The following is a 24,570-nucleotide window of genomic DNA, read 5'->3' as shown; positions in this document are numbered from 1 at the left end:
GTCAGAGAATACATAACTTCAGTCACATCATTTTGAAAAATCTGTCTTCTCTGCTATACAATATGATTAATAACTGTAGTGTCTATTGTAGAAGATTTATTTTGAGAATTAAATGAGCTAATACAGAGGGCATAAAAGCTCAGTGGTAGAGCACATCCTTAGCATGCACAAGGTCCTGGGTTCTATCTCCAGTATAGAAAAAAATTTTTCCAGTAAAAAAATTTTTTTAATGAGCTAATACATAGAGCATGCTTTAAAAGATACCTAGTATGTAACAAAGGTGTGAAGCAGGATGGATACTGTTTTCTAATCATTATTAGCATTAAAACGAACTTCCTCCTCCTGTTATTTTATATTTTACTCTTGCCCACAATCAAAACTACTCTAAACTAGTAAAGCAGGTAAATTAAAATTTAATACTAGAAATCTCAAATATTATGATAGACTAGGAAAGAACTTCTGGAAAAAAAAAAAAAAGGAGGCGGGTATTTTTTAGAAGAATCCTAAATAAGGAACTAGATACTCACTAGACGGTCTGCTAATGATTATTTCTGCGCTGACTTACATTCTTGTCAAAAAATTTTTTTCATTACCCTTGTGAGTCTAAAAAAAGACTTTAGAGATATCTAACCTAAATCAGGTAAGCTGATATCCAAGGAGAATGCATGATTTGCCTGAGTACATTCTGTAAATTACTCTCAGTCTTGGGACCAAGACCCAAGTACCAGCTCAGGGCCCTGTGCCCCGTACGCTGTGTCACAGCAATAAACTCAAGCAGTGACCCTCTTGTGACTGTCAGAAGTGGTTACAAAGCCAAAACAATTTCTGCTTGAAATATAAAAAGCTGGAAAGCACATCCCTCACACTCTTACGAAAAATAAATAAAGGAGACTGGATATCTGAATTCACAACTTTTCTCAAACCCACTTGAGAGCTGAGGTCACAGGACAATCAGCTAGTCCAGAATCTCAGAATAGACAGACTCCAGCTAGGAAAGACCAGACACTTGCTCACCGGAGACACCAATAAGAATTCAGCTAAAATTGTTAATAAATTGGTACAGAAAAAATGTGAGTTAATGAGTGAATACAAAACTGATGGGGTTATAGATATGTTGCCTGAAATAAATGCACAGCCTAAAAGTTGAGAGTTACGTTTTATTTGGTTGGAGGACTCGAGCCTGGACGGCAGCCTCTCAGATCGCTCTGAGGGACGGCTCCGAAGATGTAGGGTAGGAACTAGGATATATAGGAGTTTTACAACAAAGACCAGATAGTTGGAACATTAAAAGCTTAGTTGTTAACTAAAAAAGACCCGTTATCTCAAGTTAAAGAATTTAGCGCTTTTCTATGGATGGGAGGGAGCAAACATTTGGGCTCATTGAATTCATTCCTTTGACAAGCACCTTGCTATCTAGGGCCAGTATCCTGTCCTTTCTTATTCTGAGTCCCCTCAGGGTGCACCATTGTGAATGGCTGCAGAGAATGGGCTGCAGGCTTGTCTTCCCTGGGGGGTGGCCGCAGCTGCTGATGACTTGATGGCTTCAGCATTCTTTGTTTACTAATATGGTTTGCAGTATTTTTCGTTCACAGGTATGAATAGAATTTTCAGCTTCTTGCAGACCCTTCCCCAAGGACTTCAATAGGTTTTTACAAACATATTAAATAATAAACTTGAGAGAGTTTCCCTCATGGTACACTGGGGATGTAAGGGCCACTAAAGGAAAGGAATAAAACCCACCAAATTTCTTCTCCCCTGATTCTCCCATGGGACAAGAGCCTTAAACTGCTGAGAGAGGGGCAAAAATTACTGTCTCTTGAGGACACAGCTGAAAACCTATTGCCACGGGGAAAGGAACAGAAAAAAAGCCTTCAGTGCCTGGGAGAGGGGTAAGTAATCGAAAATTATAGCCAGAGGAGGCATAGGAGCACAGATCTGATCACATCCCCAAGATCCAGGGACACAGTGCCTGCCCAAGACTGAGGCTTCATTAGAGAAATGGGGAAAGCCCCCACCAGCCTTAACAGGAGGCTAATAGGCATTAAACATTAAAGAGGAGAGAAATCCCCATGGGGGCATTACAAGAACAGAAGAAAAGTGAAGCAGTAAGGGGAGATTTAAATCTGGAAATCCTGCCACCAATCAGAAAATAAAGGAGTGCTCAGGAATTTGATGACTGCAGTGCACTGAGGGTAAACATAACAACAAAACAATCCAAATGCTGATTAACTTCTAAATTGACTCTTAATCCCACAACCAAAAGCCTAGAAGAATGAAGGACATGCTTTTTCCAGGTAAAAAATCTATTTACCTCAGTGTCTATTATTTTTCACAAGGTGTCTGGCTGTATTAGTCAAGGTTCTCCAGAGAAACAGAAACAATAGGATGTATATATGTATGTATCCTTGGCGGAGGGGATGAAGATTTGTCATAAGAAATTAGGTCATGCAATTATGGAAGATAAAAAGCCCTCATATCTGCAGGGGAGTCTGCAAGCTGGAGACCCAGGGGAACCAATATTGTAGTTCCACTCCAAAGAGCAGCAGCCTCAAGACCCAGGAAGAACTGATGTTTCAGTTCAAGTTCAAAGGCAGGAAAAATCCAGTGTCCCAGTTAAAAGGCAGTCAGGCAGGAGGAATTACCTCTTACTCATGGGAGGGTCAGCTTTTTGTTCTAATCAGGATTTCAGTTGATTGGATGAGGCCCTCCCACATTAGGGAAAGCAATCTGCATTACTCATTTTACTGATTTAAATGTTAATTTCATCCAAAAATGACCTGACAGAAACACCCAGAATAATGTTTGACCAAATATCTGAGCAACCTATGGACCAATCAAGTTGACCCATAAAATAAGCCTTCACAAGTCCACCCCTTGTCAACTTAGTTCCCATAGATAACTCCTTAAATCATACTTAATCTTCAAATAAAGACAAGAGCAAGGTCATAATTCTGCATAACATGATAAAACTATCCTGCGTACAACAAAAAATGTGCCAACCTCTTCCCTAGAAGAGGAAGTAAAGTCCTTGAGAGATATTTAATCTTCTTTTTGATATCTTGTAACTTAAATACTATGATATAAAATTAATACATCTTTTTATATAAAATGTTATTATTTATTCATTTATTTAAAATCCATTTATGGACCACCTACTATGCATCAAGCAAAATGATCTGGATAAAAAAATAAATTAAAAACTGATGAATAATTACTGACCACTCATGATTTGAGAGTTAGAGTCTTAAGCAAAATTATTTAACAAGGCAATGAGCTACAATGCAATAAAAATTTTAAAATGACATTGGAATAAGCAAAATTTCCCAGACCTCACCTAGGATGTAAGAAATTTATTTAAGCAATTTTTCCTACTTTTCTACTTCCTTTTAATTTTTCCAAACCATACTCTTTAAATAGTGCCCATTTTTGAGGAAGGTAAAGTTAGAATAAATGTATTTGAAAACATATTGCTTATTGCTTAAAGCACTCATGGCCTAGCTAGCTAGGGGGTCATTTCTATAGATAAAGAAATTATTTCTTAACGAAATAGCAAAGACTGAAGATCAGAGTTCCCTGATTCTCTATTTGTTTTTATCACCTATATTGTCTTGCTATTTTTCATTTCTCTGGAACTGTCTAGTGTACTGAAGTTTAATTAATGTTAAAGTTAATACATCTTACATTACATGGTAAGAGAATAAGAGAGAAAAGAGAATGAAGAAAACAAAGGTATTTGCATAATATATGTAATATATATATTCATACGTACACACAAACATTTATTACAAACTAAGGAGAAAGTACTTACGACAATTAGCGTGCTTGGTTCTATAACTGGTCATGTGATCATAGCTGATATTCATAATTACTTTCCTCCACTACCCATTCTGTATTTCCTTTGCCTTCAGCAAGCATCTCAGCTTGTCATGGTCCCTTACCTGGTTGGGTGACCCAAACCTGCATTTCTGCAAGTTTTGAGCCATTATTAGGCCATTATTAGATTGGGTTGTAGCATTCCATTGACTTTACCCACAGGGCATGGTAATACTAATAGAAACCCTAAGGAATCTCCTTTCTTCTAGACATACTCTTTCTTATCGCCGTCATAAAGAAGTGGTCCAATTTCTCTTTGGTGCTCAGGATTATTCACCCCAGCTAGCAATGTAAGTCCCTTCTTTGACTGTTAATTCAAAAGCATGAGGATTCTAAGTTGGTTGAGCAACAGCCTTATCTTCTATTTCAGTAGATCTCTGTTGTGTCTCCTGGTGGAAGCATCCTTCCTTTGGAACTAAGACCTCTAGGTCAGCAGAACCTAAGGTCATGAGAATGGGAAGGAAAAATTTTGTTAGTGGGTCACTAGAGGTAAGTGATGCCCCTTCCATTTCCACCACTTGATTCTTGGATCCCTGAATCATAGCTGTGGGACAAACAGCTAAACTCTGACTCAGAGCATATATCACCTTTGGAGAACCTTGCCCAATCCTGGTAGATACTGTCACTTAGTCGGAACTGTATCTATGTCTTCATGATGCCTTCTACCATTTTATCAAGCTGTCTTGTTTCAGGATAACAGAGAACGTGGTAAGACTAGTGAATTCCATGAGCTTGGCTCATTGCTGCTCTTCATTTGCTGAGAAGTGATTTCTTCAATCAGAATTCCTTCTAATACCATGATGGTGGGTAAGGCATTCTGTAAATTCACGAAAATTTTAGCAAAAGCATTGCATGTAGTAAAAGGCAGATCTGTATCCAAAATAAGTATCTGTTCCAATAAGAGCAGAATGTTTCCCCTATTGTGATGAAATCAATCCAATGTAATCAACCCGCCACCAGATAGCTGGCTGATCACCTTGGGAATGGTGCCACATCAGGGACTCAGTGCTGGTCTCTGCTGCTGGCAGGTTGGGCACTCAGTAGTGTCAGTAGCCAGACTGGCCTTAGTGGGTAGAAGTCCATGTTGCTGAGCTTATGCAAAAATTCCATTCTTGCAGCCATAGTTACTTTGTTTATGATCCCACTGGGTGATGATAGGGGTAGCTGGAGAAAAAGGCTGATTGGTATCCACAAGACAGGTCATCCTATCCACTTGATTATCAAAATTCTCCTCTTTTGAAATCACCCTAAGCATTCACATGAGACAAAAATATATTCAATATTTTTTCATTCATAGAGATCTATCCACATAACCTCTTCCCCAGATTTCCTTGAAACCAGTTTTCCGATCATTCTCCTTCCAGATGTCTGACCATCCAGCCAAACAACTAGACACAGCACTTGAATTGGTATAAAACTGAATTTATGACCTTCTTTCCTTCCAAACAAAATAAACAACTAGGTGCACAATTAGAGTTCTGCTCACTGGGAGGATTTCCTTCACAATTGCCTTTCAGGGATGTCCCAGAAAAGGGCTGTAGTGTTATAACTACCCACATTCAGGTGGTACCTGCACATTGTGGAGAACCATCCATAAGCCAGGTCCAAGTCTTCTCTTCCTTTGTCAACTGAGTATAGGGAACTCCTCATAAAGCCAGAAGTGCAGACTCAGAGAGAGAAAGCAGTGTAGCAGCGGTAGGGACCATGGCTATTTGGCCCACTTCTTCATATAATTTACTTGTGCTTTCAGGGCCTGCTTGGATTCGATCTCATATATACCACTTCCATTTGATTGATGAAGTGTTGCTTTGCACAACTAACTTTATAACTTGGTGGTTCAGATAACACCAAGTTCATGATGAGCAACTCAGCTCAATGGTAACTTGGTGGCCCATGGTTAAGCATTCAGTCTCTACGAAGGCCTAGTAGCAGGCCAAGAGCTGTTTCTCAAAAGGGAAGTAGTTACTTGCAGAGGATGGAAGGGCTGTGCTCCAAAATCCCAAAAGCCTACACTGCAATTCACCCATAGAAACCTGCCAAGGGCTCTGAACAGCATCCCTCTCTGCCACTGCCACTTCAAGCACCACTGGATGTGCTTGATCATCTGGCCCAAACAGCACAGCAGCCTGGACCTGTTCCAGAGTCTTCTCTTGTTCTAGGTCACATTGAAACTAGTTTTTTGGTCACTCAGTAAATGGGCTGGAATAATATGTTGCTGTCAAAATCCAAAGAAGCCCACCAGACACAGTGCCTCTTTTGTGGTTGTAAGAGAAGTCAGTTGTGACAAATTATTTGTCTCCTTAAAAAGGTTACCTGCATACACCACACTACTGGACCTCTAGAAATTTCACTGAGCTAAAAATCCTCTGAAATTTTGTCACATTTATTTTGTCCCCTCAAACATGCAGATCTTTTGCTAATAAGTCTAAATAGTTTCTACTTGCTCACTAGGTCCAACCAGCATAATGTCATCAATGTAACTTACAAGAGTGGTATCATGCAGAAGAGAAAGGCAAATTTCTTTTCATTCATACATTTCATTCCCCACGTTGTCCAGCAACATTAGAACCAACCAGCCAATCTTATTCTATTTATTAGTTTGACAAAAAAAATTGTCTAGAAGTATTATATACATAGACCCTTGTTTCTTTTAAGTGATTAGAAGCATTCAATGTTTATATTTTGCATATTTCTAACATGACTATCACACCACGAACTACCAGTGCTCTGTTTACTACTGGAAATAAAATCATTAGCATTTAAAATCTAATCACATTAGAGAGCTAATTCCAGAAATGCAAGAACTAATTCAGCAAACTCATCCTTAAAATTCTGTTCCTCTAGAACCACTTTCAGTGCCAAAATCTATATTAGCAAGAATTCATCAGAGAAAAAGAACAATACATATATATATGTGTAGATATATATATACACACACACACACACACACACACACACACACACACACACACATAAAAAACTGGAGACCTAGGAGAGGTGATAGTTTAGATCCAGTGTGAATAATTCAAAGGCCTGAAAACTAAAAGATCCAGTGGCATAGTTCCAGTCCAAAGATCAACAGTCCTAAGACCCAGGAAAAGCTGATATTTTAGTTCTAGTTCAAAGTCAGGAAAAAGATGATGGCCCAGCTTGAAGGCAGTCAGGCAAAAAGAATTCTCCCTAACTTGTGGAACGGTCAACTTTTTTTCCAGCTATATTGAGGTATAATTAGCAAACAAATTGTATAAACTTACATTTTACAACATGGTGATTTGACATATGTATACTTTCTGAAATGGTTACCACAGTCAAGTTAGTTACGTTCTTCACCTTACATAATTAACTTTTTTGTGTGTGTATGTGTGGTGAAAATGTTTAAGATTACTCTGTTAGCAAATTTCAAGTATGTAGCATACTATTGTTAACTATAGTCACTATGCTATACATTAGCTGCACAGAACATATTCATCTTATAACTGAAGTCTGGTACTCTGATCACCATATCCTCATTTCCTGCAGCCCCAATCCCTGATAACCACCATTCTACTATGTTTCTACGAGTTCAACTTATTTTTTTTTTAGATTCTATCTATAAGTGAGATCATATAGTATTTGTCTTTCTTTGTTTGACTTACTCATTTAGCATAATGACCTCAGGGTTTATCTATATCACCACAAATAGCAAGATTTCCTTCTTTCTCATAGGGGAATAATATTCACATATTACATATATGTTACACACATATAATATATAATATATATATAAATATCGGGGTACTCCTTGACCCAGTCAAGTCAATACATAAAATTAACCATCACACTGACCACCACCAACAACAAAAGCATGATGCAATTGAAAAAGGAGGAAAAATCCACCAAAATGTCAAGAGGCAAAGTAATCAAAAGAAATAGATGCAAATGTGATACAGGTGTTAGATTATCAAAGTATTTAAAATTATTAATTAATAAGTCAAAGACTGTAAGAGAAAAGGTGGATAACATGCAAAATTAGAAAGGAAATTTATCAGAGAGATGAAAACTATAAGAAAGAATCAAATGAAAATGTTAGAAATAAAAAGTACAGTATTACCTTTCCTGATCTTATCAGTAGTCTTAATAATATTGAGGAAAGAATCAGTGAACTTAAAGACAGGTCAATATATATGATCCAAACCAAAATACAAAGGGAAAAAAATGAAAAACTAAAAATAAAAAGAGCAGAGCATCCAAGAGACATGGGAAAATATCAAGCAGTCTAACAGATTTAATTGGAACCCCTAAAAGAGAAAAGAAAGGGAACAGGGCAGAATAAATATTTGAAGAAATAACCATGAATTTTTCAATATTAATGACCAACACCAAACCCCAAATCTAAGAATCTTAGAGAACACCAAGCAAGATAAATACCAAAGGGACAAAAGAAACTTTAAAAAGCAAATAAAAATGTGGATATATCAGTCAAACTGCTAAAAACCAAAAAAAAAAAAAAAAAAAGGTCTTAAAGACAGCCATAGATAAAAGACATGTTATATATGGAAGAATAAAGATGAAAAATATAAAAGACTTCCTGTCAAAAACTATACAAGACAGAAGATAATGAAAGATGTCTAAAGTGCTAAAAGAAACTCTTAAGCTATAATTCTAAACTTAGTGAAAATTTCTTTCAAAAATGAGAGAGAAATCAAGACTTTCTCATATAAAAATGGAGAGAATTTATTGTCAGTAGATCCATATTACAAGAACTGATAAAGGAAGTTCTTTAGGAAGAAAAAATATGACAGCAGACAGAAATCTGGATATAAAAAACGCAGGAAATGGAACAGATGAATTAAAATGAATTTTTGTTTATTGGAATTATATTAAAAGACAACTAATCATTAAAGTAGAAAAGATAGCTACATGTTGTAAATGTATAACACATATAAATGTAAAATATAACAATGGCTCAAAGGATGAAAAGAAACAGTTTGGAATATACTAATGGTTCTAATGGTTAACACTACATGTGAAGTATATAATATTTAAAAGTAGACTGTTTAATTAGAGAAGTACATTGTAAATACTAAGGCAGCCACTAAAAGAATTAAAACAATTCTATGTCCTTTTTATATTCTATGATTTTGCTGTAATAGTAAACTATCTAAATATTTGGGAATAAACTGATGACTGAATGCCTAATTCTTCTATCAGATACTTACTGCCTTTAGGTATTGTTTATTGGTATAAACCTCTTAACTACCTCTAACTCATGTAAATACTTGCAACTAACATGCCTATACTCCATAATTAATCACTTACTCACTTATTATTTTAGGGAAACTGTCTTTTCATAGAGATTGTAATTTTCTTGATATTAGAAGCTTTGCTTTGCTTTCTAAACCCTAAATCTACCAGAGTTCTCAGCACATGACATGTGTTAAACCAAGTATTATTTATCGATGAAAGCCTTGGTGGTAGATGATGGGTTTTTCTTAACTTTCTCTGCTGTCCCAGTTCTTTGATATGCGTGGCATTGACCCCTAACCGCCAGTAGAGATGCTACCATAACACAGTTTATCTGTCCCTGGGCTATTCATGTCAACTCTAAATGCAAGCTCAACTTACATATTCTGACATTACCTATATCTTGCTGCTCAATAAAGACACGTTTTTGTTAATGTTATCAGTTGTCTTTGTTTCATTTGAAGTCCTGTTGGAAATCAATAAAACAAAACAAGATCTCAAGGAATGTTATAAATATTCTTGCATTAGAAGTGGGAAGATAGTTCGAACTGGTTGAGCTACACATGCTCTTCTTTAATTCATGTTTATTGAAGTGTAGCTGATTTATGTTATATTAGTTTCAGGTGTACAGTATAGTAATCCAATATTTTTACAGATTTTACTCCATTAAAATTATTACAAGATAATGGTTATAATTTCCTGTGCTATAAAATATGTCCTGGTGCTTATATATTTTATATATAGTAGTTTGTATTGGAGAAATGCAAATCAAAACAATGAGATATCACATAACACTTGTTAGAATGGTTATCATCAAAAAGTTTACAAACTACAAATGTTGGAGAGGATGTGGAGACAAGGGAACTCCTGTACAATGTTGGTGGGAATGTAAATTGGTGCAGCCACTATGGGAAATAGTATGGAGGCTCTTCAAAAAGCTGAAAGTAGAATGACCACATAATCCAGCAATTCCACCTCTGATAGATATCCAGAAAAAACCAAAACACTAATTCAAAAAGATACATGCACCCTAGTGTTCACAGCAGCACTAAATAAACAGTACTTAAGATATGGAAGCAACCTAAGTGTCCATCAGCAGAAAACTAGGTAAAGAAGAGATGATATATACATACATATAATGGAATATAACTTAGCCATAGGGAAGAATAAATTTCTGCCATTTGCAGCAACATGGATGGACCTAGAGAATATTATACTTAGTGAAATAAGTCAGACAGAAAGACAAATACTGCACAAGCTCTTTTAAATCCAAAATTCTGTAATTTGCTTCTTGTAAATACGTTCAAAATGGTAACCCATGCCACAAAGAAAATACTACGGCTGTAAGTGAGAAAGCAGTTGGTTAACATGGCTTCTCCTTGTAGCCAGAAGACTTGATTGATGGTTGAATCTTTATTTACTTATTGGCGGAGGGAGTCAAATCTACTCCATCCAATACAGGCACATGAAGGGTACTCGGGTCCTGAATCTCAGGCAGCATAGCTAAGAGAGATGGTTAAATGACTGAACACCAGAGACAAAGAATAAAGAGACAGTTTTAGGGCCAGGCTGATATATTTTATTATCTGACACTGGAGAAAAATGGTAGCAGAACCCAAAAAAAGAAGACTAAATTTTTTATTCGGTAATTGAATGCAGATAGTGGAACAAACAAATGCTGATTTATGAAGGACACACCGTAGAATTAGACAAACTTACAGACATGCATTTTTCACCCTGGATGTGAAGTCACAAAATGCAAATACGTATTTCCAAGAAAGAATAAAGAAAGGGAAACAAGCTCTCTTTTTTTCAGAGGAAAGGAAAAAACCCTAGATTCTTATATTTTGTTTTTGGTTAAACATTTATCAGCTTGAGCTATTTTACTTTAATTGTTGGTACTTCAAGACCACAAGCTTCTTAATTACTCACATAAAACAAATCTTGATGGAAAAAGAAACTTAACTTTCAAAAAAAGTAAAGCAATTTTAGAATGTACAATGGCTTTTTATATATTAATGCCCTGTCTTACTATAAACCTTATTATGTTTGACAGTTTAATGATACAATCAACTTTCTAAGCTTGTTTTCCTTTTTTCTGTGTATTCCAAGACACTTCTAATGAGATATGTGAAAGATAGAGAGATGAAATGTGTCAAAACTGAGAAAAATCATGTTCTATAGTTATGCCAATTATCAATTCTCTAGTTACTATCTTTGTCATTCCTTTTTATTATCATTTTTACTTTGGAGTTTTCAGATGCCCAGTATCTTAATAAAAAATAGAATCAAAATCAATTGAATAAGTGACTGCGATACCTGGGATGCTGAAACTAGCATATGTATAGTGAAAGCAAAGTTGTAGATTAACTTATTTTAAAATAGAAAATAATAAACTTATTAAAATATAGGTTAAAGGTGTATAAACATTGCTATATTCCACCATTCTTCGGCTGGTCACCAGCTGCGGAGTTCTGTGCTTTTAATTCATTTCAATACCTAATTCTACAGCATAATGACCCAAATATTAGTAACACAACATTAGCTGGAAGACTAATTAATAAGTTGCTTTATAATGCCTGATATAAATCATTAGGAAAGTTTATATTATTAAAATTGTAAAGAAATACTCCAGTGAACTTTCACTGCTGGCCATTTCCCGACATGCAGAACCTGAACGCTTTCTTTGTCAAGACGCTGTATGTACACCCTTATTTTTGTTGTTTTCAGTATGGACCAAAAACAAAAGGAAAATCCCTACAAATTCCTGTGACTCATAGAATTAAAGTAAGAAGTTACAATTATATCTTCAAGGATCTTCCTGAAATGTGTTTTTTTCCTCAGAGAGATTTCATTTACAATATATACTTTTTATAGGCTATTTCTCCTGTGGTAGTCATTTAGAAATTAGCTCTAACACTGCTGTTACCTCACTGGTATCAATAATGTGATTTGGGCCATTAGCAAAATCATAATTATGGAATTATTTATGTGTTCATTCAGCTATTCTATTAAATGTCTATTATGCACTAGGCAGTGTGCTAAGCAATGGAAATACAATGTTAAACAAATAAGACACAGTTTCAGAATTCTTCACAACCTCTCATCTTACACAAGATATGTAGTCAGAAAGACAATAATGCTGAGAAAAAGTGTTAGTTTTGTGATAGCTAATAGGGCATTTATCAACAAGAACCCAATCTTGCTTGGTCTATCAAGGAAGGCTTTACTGACAAGGTGAGATTTAAATTGAGATATTAAGAATGAGTTGAATTTAGCTAGATTAAGGGGTAAGTGGAGCAGTTGAGGGAAGAATGTGATAAATTCTGGGCGATAGGAAAAATATTTGAGCAGGATCAGAGGCAAGGTAAGTCAAATAAAAAGTAAGAGATAGGGAAAATGGAAAAATGATTCTGTAGGAAGAACCAAAACCCAACCATTTAGATTCATCTAAACTTGCTAAAGACTGTTTTATGCTAAGTTAGAGTACTAAGTGGTTTCATTCAGAAGGACGGTATCATTCAGTGCACATTTTCAAAAGATTATTCTCTGTGCATCAATTTCTTCATATGCAATAGAGGTAATGTGGTCTCTTGTAGCTTTCAAATTCTATGAGACATAAATTAAAAGTCTTGGCAGATTTGTTTATCAATCTATATATTTGAGTAATCGTGGTTCCAAAAGACCATTGGCTTGGGTGACAAAATTCATTATCTGAGATGCCAAAGAACGTCTATGGCGAACTCATTCTGGAAAAAGATATGAGCTTAGCTCCTGATGGCTTCCCTTGTGTAAACTGAGTGATGGCAGAAGAGTAGACACATCCAAAAACATTATGTATGTTCTACTCAACCATGTGCTTGTATTTTAGCCTTGCACACAGTACACACACACGCACGCGCACACACACACACACACACGTTTCTTTTACAAATAAACAAGGGCTCGTGATCCTGAGTCCTTCATACCAATGAGATTATAAATAAAGATATTACTAATAATGTTAATAATGCTTAAGCACTATGTGTCAGGTGCTTTGTTAAGTTTTTTTAAATAGATTATTTCATTTGAACTTTGCACCAACTATATAAGGTGTATACTACTAATATCATCATTCTTATTTTAAAGATTCCTATTTTAAAACACAGAAAGTCGCATCTGTTGCCCCAGTTCACACAGGTATTATGAGGTTGAAGCAAGATTTCCACCCCACCATTCTTTAGAACTTTAGAACTTGATGCTCTAACATCCAATAACCCTAGATGTATTTACTCACATGCACACCCTTGTCCCAGTTATGTTTTGGGAGGTGAGAGACAGGAGTGCAAATGTGTCTCAGAAAGCATGGGATCCACCTAGCCATACACAGATGTAAAGAAGCCACTGCCCACCCTTGCATTACTGCCACTCCCATCTCTGCATCACAGTGTTGATGAGGAAAAGACAGTATGTTTCAGGGTTGACTGGTATATTATATTCCAATAGTAAGCTGGTGTACAAGCAATAAAGGATGAGCTATCTCTTCCACAAAATTCAGAATGTTCTTCACTTTAATCATTTTCTTTTTCTCTGGCTGGAATTCTCATTCTTCCTCCAGGTGCTGATGTAACTTTTATCAGCTCAGGTTTTCCTGCAGGTGACAGGGTAGCATTCAGGGAGAGAGATGGTGGGGAGGAAAAGAGATGCTCATTAGGAGGAATTTTGTTCACATGCATCACACACACTGAGAATTTTAGATACTCTGCCTGCTTTATCTTCACCTTCACCGACTCCTCCCTCTCTAAAGAAACAGAAGGCGGTGAGAAAGTGGAGGCTGCACATAGGTAGGACTGTTCATCTAGATAGGCTGGCAGACTTGAATTTGGGCAATGCTTCTTCCCATTTCAAATTATCCCTTCCCTGCACAGATCACCTGTCATTGTAACATCCATGGCATCTCTTTACCCCTTTCTCTTTCCCAGGGGAAAATGACTTATCTGACTGGAGATTTGCATGCAAAAAAATTGTATCCCAGGGTCATATTCTCTGACAATGTGATAGCATTAGAAAATAAGGATAAAATATATGATTAGGAAACAGCATGTGCTTGAAAATACATGAAAAAAAGATTAGAAAATAGGAGCTGTCAGAACTGGACTCTCAGAGCAGTTAAAGTTTGGATTAAGAATCATAAATGAGTAATTCTGATTTTTTTCCCATCTCTGAACCTCTTTTCTTTTATTCTTGAATTAGGAAAAATACTAGTATTATCTCACAGGTGGTTTTTAGGACTAAATCAACACTGGATACAAAACAGTTATAATAGAACCTAACAGTGCTACTATTATTATTATATAATTTTGTATTTTATTTATAATACTTTAAACTATTTTATATAATTATAATTATATAAAATTTTAAAAGCCACAAAATTTTATTATTTTACATAAAATATACAATATAAAAATATAAGCTGTATAAATTAGGTATATAAATATTACTCTATAAATTTTCCCTAAAGTTAGAAAAGAATTAACAATTATAATAGTCTTGCATTCATTTATTTTTTACCCTGATGAACCATGTTATTTCATTGAACCCTCACAGTTTAAGTCTTTATTTAATTAGGATAAGGGTGAAAATCAAATAGCATGCAAAGCAGATAAAATAATATCTTTTATGCAGTAATAATAAAACAGTTCAATAAAAATAACCTATTGAAAGACAGTGTAGAGCTGAGTGTTGGGGACCAGAGTTACACTAGGGGAGTATGAACGCCAGCTCTACTACTTACTAGATTTGTGATTTTGGCAATTACTTACCTGTGTCTATTTCCTTGTCTCTAAACTAGAGAAAAATAATAACAGTATGATCAAAGGTTGTTTTGAGGATGGATTAAATTTATTATTATATGTAAGTAATTATATAATTCCATAAGTGTACTTGGAGCAATGTCTACCATATCATAATCACTTAATAAAGAGAGAGAAAGCCACCTTGTAAACTATCAAAACCAGGGCTTAAATCCTGATCTTCCAACCTTGGTCTAAGTGCTTTTGTAAGACTACAGCTGAAAAATCTCCCGTTCCCATTTTACTTATTCTTAACTGTGTATAAAGAAATAGAGAAGCATTCTGCTTTTGATGAAATATCAAGGAATCAAGACCACAGGCATGTTGAGAAGGGCAAGACCAAGATGTCCCTCCATCACACCCGTCTCTCTACTCATTGTTTGTTGGTGGCTGTTAACCCACGCACATTCTTCCCATACCCCCTGCCCCACACCTAGAGTGGGAAATGACACCAATTTCCTTGACAGAACGGTCCTCAGAGCCCTTTCAATGCATTAACAATATGCTACCTAGCATTCATGAAGAATCAAATCAGTTCTATTTTCTTCTTTTATTTGTTTAAAGCAAGGTAGCTTAGTTACTTGAACTTGAGCCTCTATTTAGAAAAAAAATGATAAAACAAAGCACTCACAAACAAAATTCTTTGGAGTTTGAGTGCTTGGAAACACTACACTGTTGTTTTTTTTTCATTTTCAGTTCCTCTGGCAACAAATGCACCATAAGGGATCTCCCAAGACTGCAATCCTGCTGGTCTTTGAGTTTGATTTGCCATTTTTTAAGATCTTGAGAAAGCAAAGGATTCTAAGCTCAATATGTATTTCAGTTAATGAAACAGCATCTTCTGTTTGATATAAAGCACAAAGGGAAATTTTCAGAACGAATACACCGAACGTTTATACCTGGAGGTAATGGTTTTCCCATTATTAAAGCGTGTAAGCAGAGGTCAGACAACCCTTCCATGAAAATGCAGGGAGTGTAGTGGCCTCCACTGCTCTGTCTGCCCAGCATTCCTCCACATTGTGCCTGCAAGATGCTTTTTCTACATTCCCACTACAGGTTTCCAACAGAAACATTCATGTTTTTATTTGACTCTGGATGCAAATTATTCACCAAGAAATAGGCAAATATGTCAAAAGAGACCTTCAGGGAATTTTCCTGAAACTTTTAAAACTGGATCTGAGAACAACCCTAGGGTGCTGAGTTGAGGATTTTAGGCTGTCGAGACAGACTCCCCATGTTGGTATCGGTTCCTCCACTTTCAAGTGAGGATAACCAGACAGGTGGAGCTCGGAGGACTTTTAGGGCAGTGAAAGTACTTTGTATGACACTAAAATGATGGATACGTGTCATTACACATTTGTCCAAACCCATAGAATGTACACCACCAAGAGTGACCTGTGATGTAAATTATGGATTGGGGGTGATTATGATGTGTCAATGTAAATTCATCAGTTGTAACAAATAGCTCACTCTGATGGGGGAGGTTGATAATGAGGGAGGCTATGCATGTTTGGGAAATCTGTGTACCTTCCCCTCACTTCTGCTGTGAACCTAAAACTGCTCCTCCAAAAAATCATGTCTAACTTTTTAAATGTAAAGAAATTAGATAGTATGAACATCATGATTACTATCAATCAACTCTTCATTTGTCATGGATTTGTTGGAAACAAATCAGGGTGATGGAGAGGGAAGGTCTCTGGGCCTCCAAGTCTGTTTCTAGTTTTCCATGAAACCATATGCGTCTCTGTTTTTCTGATAGAGTCTCCTTTTTGCCAAAAAAAAAAAAAAAAGGAAACCAAGTTAGATAGCAACCTTGGATAAAACCAGAAGGGTGACATTTCTGCAGTTTCACTCTCCAGTGGTTCTGTGTTTACCTCAAATCAACCCATACATGATGCCCTTTGGCTTGGTCTTTGCTATTAATCTTGTCCCACCATAACTCTGTCTGAGCTTATAGTGCAGTAGCCAGCTTTGGGGACCAGTAAATCACTGCAGCAAAATAGGAAGAATCAATCCTTACTTCTCAGAAAGAAATTGATATGGTTATGAGAAGATAACAGATGTTAACACATACTAGAAAGACACCACACCTTCAAGGTAAAAGTCAAAGTCATTATTTCTCTCTTTACCCAGAAAACTTAGTAAGTGTCTTTATCTAGAATCTACTCTCCCTCAGCTTCTAGGTCTGAAGTATCATTTTAGATGGTATTAGCCTTTGATTTCATTTTGTTTTCTTTTTCCTTTCTAATAACAAAAATTATTTAAAGTTTACAAAGGAACAGGAAACTGAGCTTGCTGATCTTGAGGAGTTTATTAAGTAGTCTGAGAGTGTATCTATATATCTATTTATACATTGATCTATTTATCACATAGGATTACTTGCTCCCCAGATTAAATGGGTAGTTATGAATTAAAGTAGATCTTAGGCAGTAAATAGGGAACTAGAGTAACCTAGGAAACTTCACGGACTTCCTTGTGGAGAGATATTTTAGTAGAAGTAAAACTCTTCATATAGCTAGAAAGGAAGGGAATAAAATGCATTAGTCAAGAACAGACAGCTCACTTTTAATAAAGTCTTCTCAGAATTGTACTTCTATTGGTGTTTATGTATAAACAATCATTGGTTAAAACATGAAATTATCTAGAGTTTTTCAAATATCCATAAACACAAACACAACAAAAATAAAAGAAAATTGAGTTTAAAAGATGTAAGTTCAAAATTTAGCTCTACCACAACTATTGTATGACTGAGCAATTCTTTTAACACCAGTAAGCCCATTTTACTCATCACTATAAGAGAATAACACCTTTATCATAGTTTTATTGTAATAGCTGAGTAAGAAAATATACAAAAATATTATAAACTACAAAGCATGTATGCAAATGAAGATAACCACTATACTCTGAGTCTTTGATAGTTACGGACCTCTGCTTTATTTAGCTTTATGTTCCCAACACCTAATGTGATGTTCCTGATTTCCTAATAAGTAAAATTCAAATTCTTTAATGTTATTTTTAAAAGGTCCATTGTGATTAGTCCTAGATCATCTCTCTTATCACTTTTTTAAAAATCATATCCTCTAATTGTAGTGATTCTGCCAGTCTGAGTTCATGAATTGGTCTTCTAACCCCTTGGGACCCTTGCATATCTTCTTCCCTTTGCCAGGAACCTTCCTAATTTCTGTTCTCTTGGCCATATGCTACTCAACCTTGAAGCTCATTCTTTCCACCATTTCTTCCAGGATGCCTCCCATGACATCCCACAGATGGGGCTGGGTGCTCCTCTATGTACCTTAGTGCTTTTATCTATGAACCAACACAGCACTTCATGCAGAGTATTGTAATTACATGTTTTCCCCATTAGTTTGCCAACTCTCTGAGAAAAAGGGCTCTGATTTATTCACCTTTGAACAGGAGCACACAAAGAGTGACAGAGTAGGTGCTCAAGGGATATTTGTAGAATGAATTCTAGTGCGTTGTAAGAAAATATTAATAAATGGGAGAATTTTTTATTCTATCTTATGGGGATCTGGTATTATTTAGGAAACAGTTGTTGAAAAGAGTAAGTAATTGGAGAACGTGTTATCTTCTTAAAAGATTGACTGTGAGGAGAGATGTGCATTTTAAAATTTCTTGTCAAATTTATGAACACATTTTTAATATCACATTAAATTCAAAGTTTCTGCTGAGAGGCAGAAATACAGCAGACAGCAGCTGTCTCTGACAGCATGGCGTCAGGCAGCTCCTCCTGCAGAAATCGTCGAAGCCGCTGTTTGAGAACTGGCTGCAGGTATCTTGGCTCCATCATATTAAGAATATAAAGAGGCATAGAAGGAATTTATGAAGAGGGTTATGGAAGGCTGAGTCTCTTGCTCAGAGGAGCTCTCTCTCTCTCCCCCACCATCACCTCTTTCTCTCTCTGTCACACACACACACACACACACACACACACACACACACACACACACACACACACATCTGTACCTTCTGTACCCGAGGAAGGAGTAGGGAACTCAACCTCCATCCTCTCCTAAAATTGAAAGGATTCAGTGGGACCATTCATGGAATTGAGTATATGTAACGTTGACTATAGACAGCAGAGTGGACATGTCTGATCCTCTTGTAGAAAATAGAGAAGGTGAGTGGGATGGCCCAGCTGGCTGCTGACTGAAGGAGAAGTGATGTGTAGTTCTGCACGCCCTGAGTTTTAAGGAAGAAGATGTGTGAGCACTTGCCATGGACCAAATGTGGGTCAGATCACAAGGAGAGCCCGTGTCCAGCTCGATGTCTTGCCTTCAGGAGGACTGCTTGGAGGGCAGGGGACTCCAGCAGAGAGGGGTCTGCGTGAACTGGACTTCCAGAGACAGTAAGCACCCAGAGGAAAACACACGGTCCACATCCGAAGGCCCAGGAAGCAAGCCTCTAAATGCTTCAGGCAGCACCCACACAGGGTCATTGTTCCATACCTGCCGGGCCCCGAAGTCCCTTTATCAGATTGCCAAGTCACCAATAACATCGATCGGGGCATATCTGTTCTTTTCTCCCCAGGCTTCAACCCCCACTTCAGGGCAGGGCAAGAGAGAAGAGAGAGACAAACAGGAATGAAAAAGCCAACAAGAACATAATTTATAAAATTATATGAAATCAGTGGGCTTCCACAAAGAGCATAGCTGATTTAAAAGTATGAGAGAGACTTATAGGAAAAATATGACCCACAAAAACAAAGCAAATGTAAAACTATGTTTAAATCTTCATTCTTTTTAAAATAATTTTAATATAAATTTTCTTATTTACAATTCCTGATTCTTATTTGTTTCCATAGGTTCAAATTATCTTCTAGTGTTATTTCTTTATTCTAAAACAGCTTTGTTCCCTTTCATATCTTTTGTGCTAATAATAACAAATGTATTACATTTCTATATTTTATAGGCCCAACAATATAATTATATACCTATTGTTTTATACCATTGCTTTTTTAAAAATTCTTATTTTTTATTGAAATGTAGTCAATTTACAATGTTAGTTTCGTGTGTACAGCAAAGCTATTCAGTTACACAAATACATACATATATATATATTTTCAGATTCTTTCCCATTACAGCTCATTGCAAGAAATTGAATATAGTTCCCTGTGCTATACAGTAGGTCCTTGATTTTTATCTATTTTATATACAGTAATGTGTATAAACCTTCATTCTTTTACTTAGCTGCTTTGAATAGCTATACCCTAAAGACAATAAGGAAGTCTTCATTCATAGCTTCAGGCTGTATAAGTATCTCAGAACATAGATACGGAACACGAGTTCCATTGCACCTTTGCAGGAATAATCAGAGGTGAAACAGTGTGAGCACCATACGGCAAAGCTAAATCATCCTCCTTCCCAAAGGAGGTAAGGAATGGAAATGCTAGTCAGCAGGAACACAAAGAGTCAAATTAAATCGTTTCTATTCAATTCACTGAGAAAAGTACTATTTTACTATTTTATCCAATCTGTCGTGGGAAAAACAGATGACTTGTTTAAAAAGAAATGTTTAACTCTTAAGATGACTGATTCTAGATGGAGGCCAAATGAGGAAGTCGGGTTGATGCCCAAGGAAGAGGCGCTCCCAGGAGAACAAAGGTGTAGTGAGAGAAAGGTGTAGACAGAGGCTGGCGTTCATTGAGGCTTCCCCGCTGTCATGTCATAAAATGTCATTAACAAGGGAGTAACCACATCATTTTACAGATCAGGAAGCTTGGGTCCAAAAAGATAAATTAATTTACTTATGGTCAATAATACAGAGCAAAACTGGAACTCAAGCCCTAGGTCTCTGGATTGTAAATATTGAGGGTGTTCCTCTCCATTTTTCCAAATTTGCCACCTGACACAAACATCAGTAGGATGTCCTTTGAGAGCATCCATAATGTTCTTAGAGAAGAACCTTAAAAATAAACCATAGGGCAAGAATCCTAAAGGCCAAGGGAGCAGAGAGATCAATATTCATGAATAAATAGAAACGAAATGTTTCCGCTGTGAAAAATTTACTGTCTGCTGGCCAGTAAGTTTCAGGAGTATGAGAATAAGGAAATAACCAATAAAAGAACGTAATCTCTTAACAAGTGTTTCAAGAAGGCTTCATTAAAGCCTGGGGGATTTGTGGTTGAGAAAAAGTTTGTTAAAAGCTTTCAGCCACTTTGAACAAGAGAATGGTCTAAATATAAGGAATTACTGCAATTTCTTCTTTTTCTATAGAATCTAGGACCTGTGGTTTTTTTTAACTTGATTTTCACGGTAAGAATGAAAAAGAAATGACCACTTTTTCTCCCTCAGTGGGGTGTTTTCTGCGGGGAGAAAGACATCCTACTCCTTCCTGACTCGCTCTGTATGGCTCTCCATTCCCATTCATTTTGCTGCAAGAGATCATTAAACCCAGCTGTGCTCGGCAGTGATAATGGAAATGGATGGTGAGAGATTTGAGGGCGATGACAGCAGAGCAAGACTTCACACCTCAGATTTTATGCTGAGGATTTAGGAGAAAAAGGGATCCCTGACTGAGAGGAGGGGATTTCAAGAGGCACTTTCCTCCCCGGGAAGGCTCTGGGGACAGCCTCATCACCTGCCTCGCTTTGTGTCTCAGAGATTAACAGGGGAAAGGGGTGTAGACTTCTCGTTGACAAAACCATACCACTCCTATGACTGGCTGAGGCAGAGACTTTAAAAGCTCCTCCATATACAACTTTTGAAAGAAGTGTGGTGGGGTGGAGGACGAAATAGCTCAGTGGTAGAGTCTGTGCCTGCTAAGCATGAGGTCCTGGGTTCAATCCTCAGTACTTCCATTAAAAAAAAAGTAAACCTTATTATCTTTCCCCTACCCCTCAAGGAAAAAAAAAAAAAGCAAAGAAAAATAGCAATTATTGAAGTAAATATGATCTGAAAACTCTAATAGTTTAACACTATTGAAACATTAAGGAGGAAAAGATAAATTGCGATTGGTTGAAAAATGCAACTGAAATGGTTTGATTGCTTAACTTGGCAGACTGCTATCACTCTGCTTAAAGTGTCTGGTGTAGCCTGGGGTAAGACTTTAAACCACTGACTCTGTGAGTCACCTACGGAAGATCTGTAGCCTGATTTGGACCATCTAAGCACTTCTCAAGGGGAGAAAGGCACTTGGATTTGAAGAAATCGCAGTGGAATCAATAAAAGATTCCACTGAACTATAGGACACGGGGCAAGTCACCCAACATAGCAAGACTGAGCTCTTACTGGGATAATGGTTATGAACATTAGGATAAAATGTCACAGTCCAAAGTTTGAAACAGAACAGACAAGAGACAATAGTCATGCTAGTCACGTGCACATTTCTGTGTGAGTACATGGAAAAGGAAACACAAACACATCTTACATTTCAGTAGTTAAGAATCAACACTAAGTAAGGACCCTCCCTGTGGTTATTACTGTCCTGGATGTTAATCTGAAACATGAAAAATATGTCTCCAACTCTTGAGGTATAATCAGGTCCCAATTTCTGCTGATCCCCAGTGAACACCAGACACTCATAATACAGACTATAATTACTAATTAATCTGGCTTGATGTAAGAGGTGAAATATAGTTGCCCTGCTGCTGGTCTTCATCATGTTTGCATCATTGTATAATACAACTATCCTTCAAGCTAAAAAGACATGGAACAATTTAAAGCAATGTTAATAACAAAATGAGCACTGGGCTTGGAGCCTGGTGATTGAAGTCTTCTTTTTGACTATATGGCCTTGGACAAAAGTTCTCTCTTTCTTCATCTATAAAGTCAATGACTCACAGCAGCTTATTCTACCTGCTTTGCAGTATTTTTAGGAATATCTTGGAAGCAGTATGCCAGCTTGACTGGATGGGGGCCAGAGGTCTCGATAAGGAAGTCCAGCAGTGATTGGGCATGAGTAATAAGGATTCTGCTCAGGGCTGAAAAATGTGAACCAAAAAGAACCTTAGAATCAGGTATTTTTTATAAATATTTTACTCTTAGTTATGAAACACTGAAAACAGACAGAAAAATTTGGAAAGGAATATAACTAAAATCTGTGTGTCCACCATCAACAACAAAAAATTAAGTATCAAAATTACAGCACACTTGCTTAAGAATTCTTCTGGAAAAGATGGAAGACCAAGGAGGAGGGAGGGAGAACAGAAGGGAGGCGGTGGAGGAAGAAAGGTAGAATGAAAACCTTTACATCTATAAAAAAGTCATCATTATTCCTATTTCCTCTTCAGATATTACTACTTTCCCCACATTGGTATATATGATTTCCCTCTATTTGTTTAAACTTTTACCAACTATATGTGTGGTTAAGAATAACTTCTTGTTTTTCAACTTCATATAAATGGTATCATACGCCATGTACATTTTGTGATTTCCTTTTCCACACAGTATTACGTTGTTAGATTTTTTTTCAATGAATGTAAATACCTGATTCATTTTGAAAGCATTTTTAAGTGTCGTCTATTGTATAGATATAGCATTCCCCTTCTGTGGGATAGTTTTTACTGTGCCATGGTAAGCGCTCTTCTTCGTGGAACTCATAAAAAAGCAAGTTGTTTTCTAGGGTAGAAACTTCAAGTTCTGAATGCCCCACGTCATTGCAAATAATTGGTCTTATTAGGTTGACTGAAGTTGGTCAATCTGTGACATGGTGTCTTATTAACATTTTAATTTTAATTTTCCTTATTGCTAGTATGGCTAAGTATTTCTTTCATACAATGATTGAGATTTTCAGTTTTTTCCTGAGAATTTCATGTTTATACTCGTTTTCCATTTATGTATTGGGCTATTTTATTTTGTTGTTTATTTGTATAAGCTCTTTATATATTCTAGATATTAATTTTTGTTTGATTTTTTAATTTCATTTTTTGTTGTTGTTGATTCCTAATGATATTACACCATAATTAGAGAAAGTCTTTGGTTGACTCTGGTTCTTCAATATTTAATTAGTTACATCTTGTGCAAGGTTACACAGTCAATTTTTGGAAAGGTCCTATCTGCTTGAAAAGGTTGTGTTCACTAACATTGAGTGTGATGTTCCATGTATGTTTATGAGAGCATGCTTTCACTGTTATTCAAATCATCTAGACCCTGAAAAGTTTGACTGCTCAATCAACTTTTATTGAGGGAAGTATGTTAAATTTTTAAAAAATATTTATCGATTAGTCAGTTTCTCATTGAATTCTGTCAATTTTTGCCTGCCATGTGTTGAAGCTATCTTGTTAGACCCTAACTGATGAAGATTTGGGCTGTTTCTAAACATTTTCTGTGACAAATCATGCTACACTGAATATTCTTGTACCTAAATTCTCAAACACACATATATGCATGCTAGTGGAGTAAAATCCTAGAAGGAACTAGATCAAAGCATAAGCACATTTTTAATAAACAGAGAGATTTTACTAAATGATCCTTCCTATCGTTCAAACTGAAGGAACCTATTGGGAAAAAAAAGAAAATAACTGCCTAGTTAGAGTTGAATGAATTTTGAGTTAGTAACTATCATTGGAGAATAAGAACCTTAGTCAGACGTGGTGAAACTTTTAGAAAGTTTTACCCTCTGCTTTCCCAACTCCAGCTCTCTTCCCTGCATCTTGATAAGGTGACTGCCTTTACTATGGAATCTT

This window comes from Camelus ferus, chromosome 2 (assembly GCF_009834535.1).
Source record: "Camelus ferus isolate YT-003-E chromosome 2, BCGSAC_Cfer_1.0, whole genome shotgun sequence".
Classification (NCBI taxonomy): Eukaryota; Metazoa; Chordata; class Mammalia; order Artiodactyla; family Camelidae; genus Camelus; species Camelus ferus.
This window is presented reverse-complemented; position numbering follows the sequence as displayed.